This window comes from Mercenaria mercenaria, unplaced genomic scaffold, assembly GCF_021730395.1.
Source record: "Mercenaria mercenaria strain notata unplaced genomic scaffold, MADL_Memer_1 contig_4661, whole genome shotgun sequence".
Lineage (NCBI taxonomy): Eukaryota > Metazoa > Mollusca > Bivalvia > Venerida > Veneridae > Mercenaria > Mercenaria mercenaria.
Window position 1 is genome coordinate 54,714 of NW_026462906.1, and position 6,767 is coordinate 61,480.

Genomic DNA, 6,767 nt, shown 5'->3' on the forward strand with positions numbered 1-6,767 from the left:
GGATCGCTTGCGAAGTATTAAGATTTATTTCTTCTTTATACAAGGTATCTATTTTTGTCAATTTCTTGTATATCATATTCGATTTATGCAAATTAATTTCTATTTTCTATGACAATTATATTGCATGTTGCTGGATTCTATATTATAAATAATATGTCAGTTCTTTGAATGCATTTTGAAGGTTTAGGCTAACTGTGAAAGAAAATAAAATAAATCCGGTGACTTGTATTTTGATTGCAGACCTCGTCTTGCGTATATTACATTTGAACTTTTATAGTTAATGTAGTGAAGGACGAATTCTTTCGTAGCTTCTGAAAACAACTTTACGATGGAAAACGATGGCCTGTCTTATTATGAGATGTATTTACACTATTCTTGCCGTCGGTTGTGTGTGTTACGGACATAAAACATGGACGTGTACGACAAACACAGATGCGCTAGTGCCAAATACGTGCCCAAAGGAAATGGAAATGAAAGTTCGTGCATTAGAAGTTCAGGTACAACAACTCCAGAAGCTTGTTCAACAACAAAACACTTCTACGTTTACGACTATAGAAGGCTTTCCGAAAGATAAAATTCTTTAATAGTTTCTAGATTCTTGTACTTTTTTTATACTGTCAGTTTAAGTGTTAAAAGTATGCCCCTCTACGTTGGTTCAACCATTATACTGGGTTCAACCATTAAAAGTACATCTTTATCTTTAAATCTTGATTGCTTAGGTACTTTCATATGACAATATTTTGCATAGTCTGTGATGTTAAAGTATGAATGAACAACTGCTTTAAATAAGGTAATTGACCCGTAATATCAATCGGCAATTTCCGTGCGATTACGTGTCTTCCGTATGCGATTTCGGCATCCCTCGGCCTTAACTGAAAATTATTTCTTATAACAACCGGAGAATGCCGAAATTTTGTCATTACGGGTCCATTATCTTAAAATTTGAAATACTATTTAAAAAAAAGACTTTCCGATCATAATAAACCTATGTCAGCCATACGAATACTTTCTAAAAATCAAGGAGTTAACTCAAGAATGGTCTTATATTTGCATTTATCTTACTCAATAATAGATTTACAAAAGTTAGAGTTAATGTGGATGATTTAAGTCAACTTTGCTATTTATGCCAACTTAAACCTAGAGTTCAGGTGAACTATTGTGGCCAACCGTCACCTGGTAGATTTTCACTGCATTGGAATCAGTAGGATTATCCTTGCATGAAACTCTCTCCAGCATGTTCAAAAGATTCCACTTGACCCCTCAAGTTAAGGTGCCGCCAGGGCTGAAAATAGAAAACAGTCTTTAAACGATGTCTTCTCATAAACCACTCAGTCTGGCTAGATCGTCCACAATCATGGTCTTTAACATTCTGGCATAAACACTATTTCAAGTGTCTTCGAATGGCTTTCGGTAAACGCCATTTAAGGGCCGCAAAGGCTGATGCGTTGATGGATCTTCATCCAACTTGGTCTGTAGCGTCCTGATATGGACCTCTCTCAGATCTTATGAATAGTTCCTCTTGACCTCTTGTAGGGGCTAACAGAACTAAAAACAGAAAAGCTTTTAAACGACTACTTCTAATGGATTGCTAGATGTTACTTTTCATGACACCTTAGTCAAGCAGTCAAAGTCGGTGAGTGCCTAATGACCATCATGATAGGAAGATACACATGTCGATAACGGTCTATATCCTAAACATGTTGCATTTTCGTTTTGTCGTTACTCAAAATTTGTCCCTCCGACAAGCAGCATTTCCTGATCTTTCATTTTGTCATTAAAGAATAATTACACGCTACAATTTTTAGGGCGTCATTATTGGCTTGTACATACGTGTCGTCCCTCCGTGATGTCGCGCTGTATTTTTTCGTTGTGTCATTTTAGTGCCAATGTCAGAACAACACAACGAAACAATGACAAAGATTAAAGATGTCGTATCGACACAACGGAACGACACAACAACAACAAAAACACAAAAACAACAAAACAGCTAAATGTCGTTCAGTTGGGCTGGAAGAGGCAATACGATACTGGCAGAATTCAGACGCAATATTTTTATATCCCCGTCTCTGAAAGAGCGGGGCGTATTTTGTGAGCACCCGTGGCGGCGGGTGGCGGGTGGCGGCGGGCGGCGTCCAAAGCATGTCCATTCTCTAAGTCGAACAGTTTTCATTGGATCTTCACTAAACTTGCTGATAATGTTTGTGGGCATAATATCTCGGCCAGGTCCGATAACGGGCACTCTTGGATTATGACCTTTGAATCACTGGAAAAACAGCGAATTTAGCCTTGTCCGCCCTCTACGTCCAACAGTTTTCATCCAATCTTCACCAAACTTGCTGACAATGTTTGTGGGCTTAATATCGCGTCCTAGTTCCATAACAAGCCAAACTGCCCCAGGCACTCTTGGATTATAGCCCTTGAATTACTCAAAGAACTGCGAATTTAGCCTAGTCCGCACTCTAAGTCAAACACTTTTCATCTGATCTTCACCAAACTTGCTGACAATGTTTGTGGGCATAATATCTCGGCAAAGTATGATAACCATCCAAATCGTCACAGGCACTCTTAAATTATGCCCCTTGAATTAGAAGTTTGATGACGGGCGTTTTTTGTGACATTCTGGCACTCTTGTTATTAATAAGTTAGAGATTCTATCTTACAGACTGTTCAGAAATATATAGGAATGGAACAAGGACAGACGGATTTTTTTCTATCTCACCAGATGGAAGGTGCCCATTCTTTGTATATTGCGACATGACGAACGGGGGCTGGACTTTGATCCAGGTAATACATCTCGATACCAGATAAAATAATAACATAAAACAGTACAAGAACAGAAGAAGTTTACTCTATCTCACCAGATGGAAGTTTATGTATTGATACAAGACGCAGGGGTGGGGGATGAGTGGGGGTGGGTTGGACTTTTGATCCTGGTAATGTGCCTCTTTACTAGATAAGAGTTTAAAACGGTACAATAACAGATGGACTTTAATCCATCTTCCTAGATGAAAGATGTCTGTTCCTTTTGTATTGCTACAAGACAAAGGTGGGGATTGGACTGTATATCCTGGTAATGTCACTGGTTACTAGATTACGGTATAAAAAGGTACAAGAACATACACAGTTAACACTATCTCACCAGATGGAAGATGTCCGTTCTTTATGTATTGATACAAGACGCAGGGGTGGGGGATGAGTGGGGGTGGGTTGGACTTTTGATCCTGGTAATGTGCCTCTTTACTAGATAAGAGTTTGAAACGGTACAATAACAGATGGACTTTAATCCATCTTCCTAGATGAAATATGTCTGTTCCTTTTGTATTGCTACAAGACAAAGGTGGGGATCGGACTGGCTTTCCTGTTTATGTCACTGGTTACTAGATTACGGTATAAAAAGGTACAGAACATACACAGATTACACTGTCTCACCAGATTTAAGATGTATATTACGACATGACGAACACTACTATCAATACTAAAAATCTACTTCGTATTGTTGTAATACTTGGCGACTGGTCGTACTGATATAAATTATGTTAATATTTTGTTGTCCATATAATTTATAAGAATTTGATAGTAACGCCTGTGTAATGCTTTATAGAAAAATGTTTTAGATAAATGTTGGTATTTAAACACGATAAGCACGAGAACGCAACTGGTAGAATCTTTTTATCTAAGTTCCAGTTTGAAAATATTGTCAATGTAAAGTGTTTGTTTTCATTGTAGAATCGGGTTGACCGTAAGGTAAACTTTTACCGATCCTGGGACGACTACGTTAGCGGATTTGGTGATGTTGACGGATCTCATTGGCTAGGCTTGTAGAAGATACACCATTTGACTCGAGATGGCAGCCAGATATATTTCAATATGGAGAATTATGATGGCACAACTGAATATGCACATTACAAGGTGTTTACCGTTCACGGAGTGACAACTACATACACTATGAACGTAGATGCCTTTAATTATGAGGGTAGCATTGACGAACTACTGAGTTTCCATAACAATATGAAATTTTCAACGTATGACAGGGATAATGATATGACGTCAGAAAATTGCTGTGTCAAGTATTTAGACGGTGGAGGATGGTGGAACAAAAACTGTTACAGGTTGGGAAACATGAATGGAGTTTTCAGTAAAACACAACAAGGTGGTATCGGCTACTGGACTACAAAGAACGTTCCTATTAAAAGGTCACCATTAAGGTGAACGCCATGAATGGTCAATGTTAAAACACTGGCGGCGGTGTTTTCTCCTCCGTTCATTTTATAACATTATCATGAGCAATACCACGGACACGTTTCATTTAAGGATCAATGATATAGCTTTATATATATAGAATGTATGTATTAATCTTTGTACAGTTTTGGTGTGAATTATCGTTACAGAGGCTACTTATAGGGTCTGAACACTTGGCATTGCTGCATTCATGTTATTCCAGCAGTTATAAATGTTTTGATTCCATACAAAATTTCGTTTCATTACGGACTTTTAGTAACATCGACTTAACGGAAAATTGATAAATTTGTCTTATAAACAAAGAAGGACAAAATTACTTATTAATAAACATAAATAGAAATGGGCCTATTTGAGAATTCAACCCATATGGTAACTCACAAATTGAAGTTTCGTTCTTTCCGGATCGTATGAATATTTTTGGCGCCATATAACATGTACTGTGGTGGTGCACCATAAAACCAAAATCAAATCAAATTTAATTTAATCATTTGAGAGCAGACGCAGTGGTCCAGTGGTAGCACTGTTTGACTACGAATGTATGGATCGCGAGTTCAGAGACCCCGCTCATCCAACTAAAAATTACTAACATTGGGTTAGAGTCCCGTATATGGGTGCTTTACACCTGAAACACTAAAGAACCAGGGAAGCTGCTGAAATTTGAGCGTCTTCTGTATCTTGCACTTTCCTCCTACTAGCATTGCTAACAGTCTTCTGGAGAGTGCAGTGATGTCCCTTGGAAGTGTGTTTGCAAAATTATCAGCCCTCAAAAACAGTAATTTATGGTGATTTTTGAAAGTTTTGGAATTAAGACCTTGTGTCTATTGATAAAGGAATAACTTTTGGCATAAGACAACCTGTGTTTTAGTGAAAGGAATAATGGATAAAAGCATGTAAAAAACTTTTTTGAAAAGGTCAGTGATGGGTGACCAGTGGTCAAGTGTATTGGATTTATAAGACTATAAATAACTGTGGATTATACCAGGTACATACATGTAGATTTACTGGATTATATACATAAATTTTTAGTTATCTGATAAACAGAGCCTAGATTTGTCATTAAAAACTGAGGTAGAAACTTGTTAAAATGGCAGACAGTGAAAACAGAAAACCAAAAAGAAACCACAGTGAACTGAGTAGTTTGAATGAGTCTGACACCAGCATGAATACAACATCTACAAAACAACCACAAAAGAAACAAAATACACATCAAAATGAATTGAAACAAGAAGACAATGCAATGAAAGATATATACAAACAGTTGAAAGAAATAAATGAAAAACTGACGAACGTTATGACAAAAAATGATCCAACATTAAAAACATTAATCAAAGACAACATCAAACAAATGAAAGATGATCTGCTGGAATCAGTGATAAAACGTATAGAGATTTTAGAGAAAGAAAATTTTGATAAGGGTAAAGAGAACGAGCAATTAAAGATAGATATGAAGAAAATGCAACAAAACATGGACACATTAAAAGCTGAACAAGTGAAACTGAGAAATGACATGATATACAGTGAGCGCAAAACCGACGAGTTTCTTAATAATCACGAAGAGTACAGTCGAATCAACAACATACGTATCACCGGTATTCCTTGAGGAAAAATTTCCGAAAATCATCAATAAAAATATAGAAAAAGACACTGAAAATGATGAAAAAAGTAATGAAACTGAAAATACAGGAACAGATGAAAAAGCAAAAGCTTATGCAAAAGCCGCGCAAAAGTCTGCTGATGAAAATAAAAAAGCTGATGAACTTGTACATGAAAACGCGGAACAGACCACCGACATCGTTATCAAGAAGATCAACTCGCATATACCAGGGATAAACTTAAAACGAGAGGACATATGTATTAGCCATCGGATGCCGGGCAAACCGCTCCAATTCATATCCAGGCTGACCAAAGACAAAATAATGAGAAATCGCCCACTGTTCCCGAAAGCAATTTCCATTATTGATGACATGATATCCCAAAATTACCAAGCATTCCAATCAGTTAAATACAAAAAACAGGATCTTGTGAAGTCTGCTTGATTCAGGAATGGGAAGATATTCTACAAGAACCACTTTGACATTGTACAACAAGTACAGTACAAAAATTTTGGATGGTGGTTAAGTGCACCCTGGCCAGAACGCCGAGCAAATGCCTCTGGCTCTGGACGATACTAACTGTGTAAATCATTACATGAACTGATTTTGACATGAACTGTGTATTTTGTTTAAACCTATTAAACTATTTAAAGCATGAACTGTGTATTTTGTATAAACCTATTAAACTATTTAATATACCTACATGTGAAAATATTTCTAAGTGCTATACCTACTATATGAAAAGAGAAATTTATGTGGAAACAAACAAAAAGTGAAAAGTATTTTATCAAATTGTGCATATATGAACTATCACATAAACATATACTATTAAATGTTCCTTGACACGAGTTATGTGTCAACAAGCATATAACAATGATATATTTTTATGAGACTATAGCATATTGTTACTGCTCATATTCATGAAACTATTGCATA

The 6,767-nt window shown here is 36.7% G+C and overlaps 1 pseudogene; it reads left to right on the forward strand.

The window, feature by feature from the left end:
* Nucleotides 1-338: 338 nt before the first annotated feature.
* On the forward strand, nucleotides 339-4,857 carry LOC123540601 (microfibril-associated glycoprotein 4-like; annotated as a pseudogene).
* The last annotated feature ends 1,910 nt before the right edge of the window (nucleotides 4,858-6,767 follow it).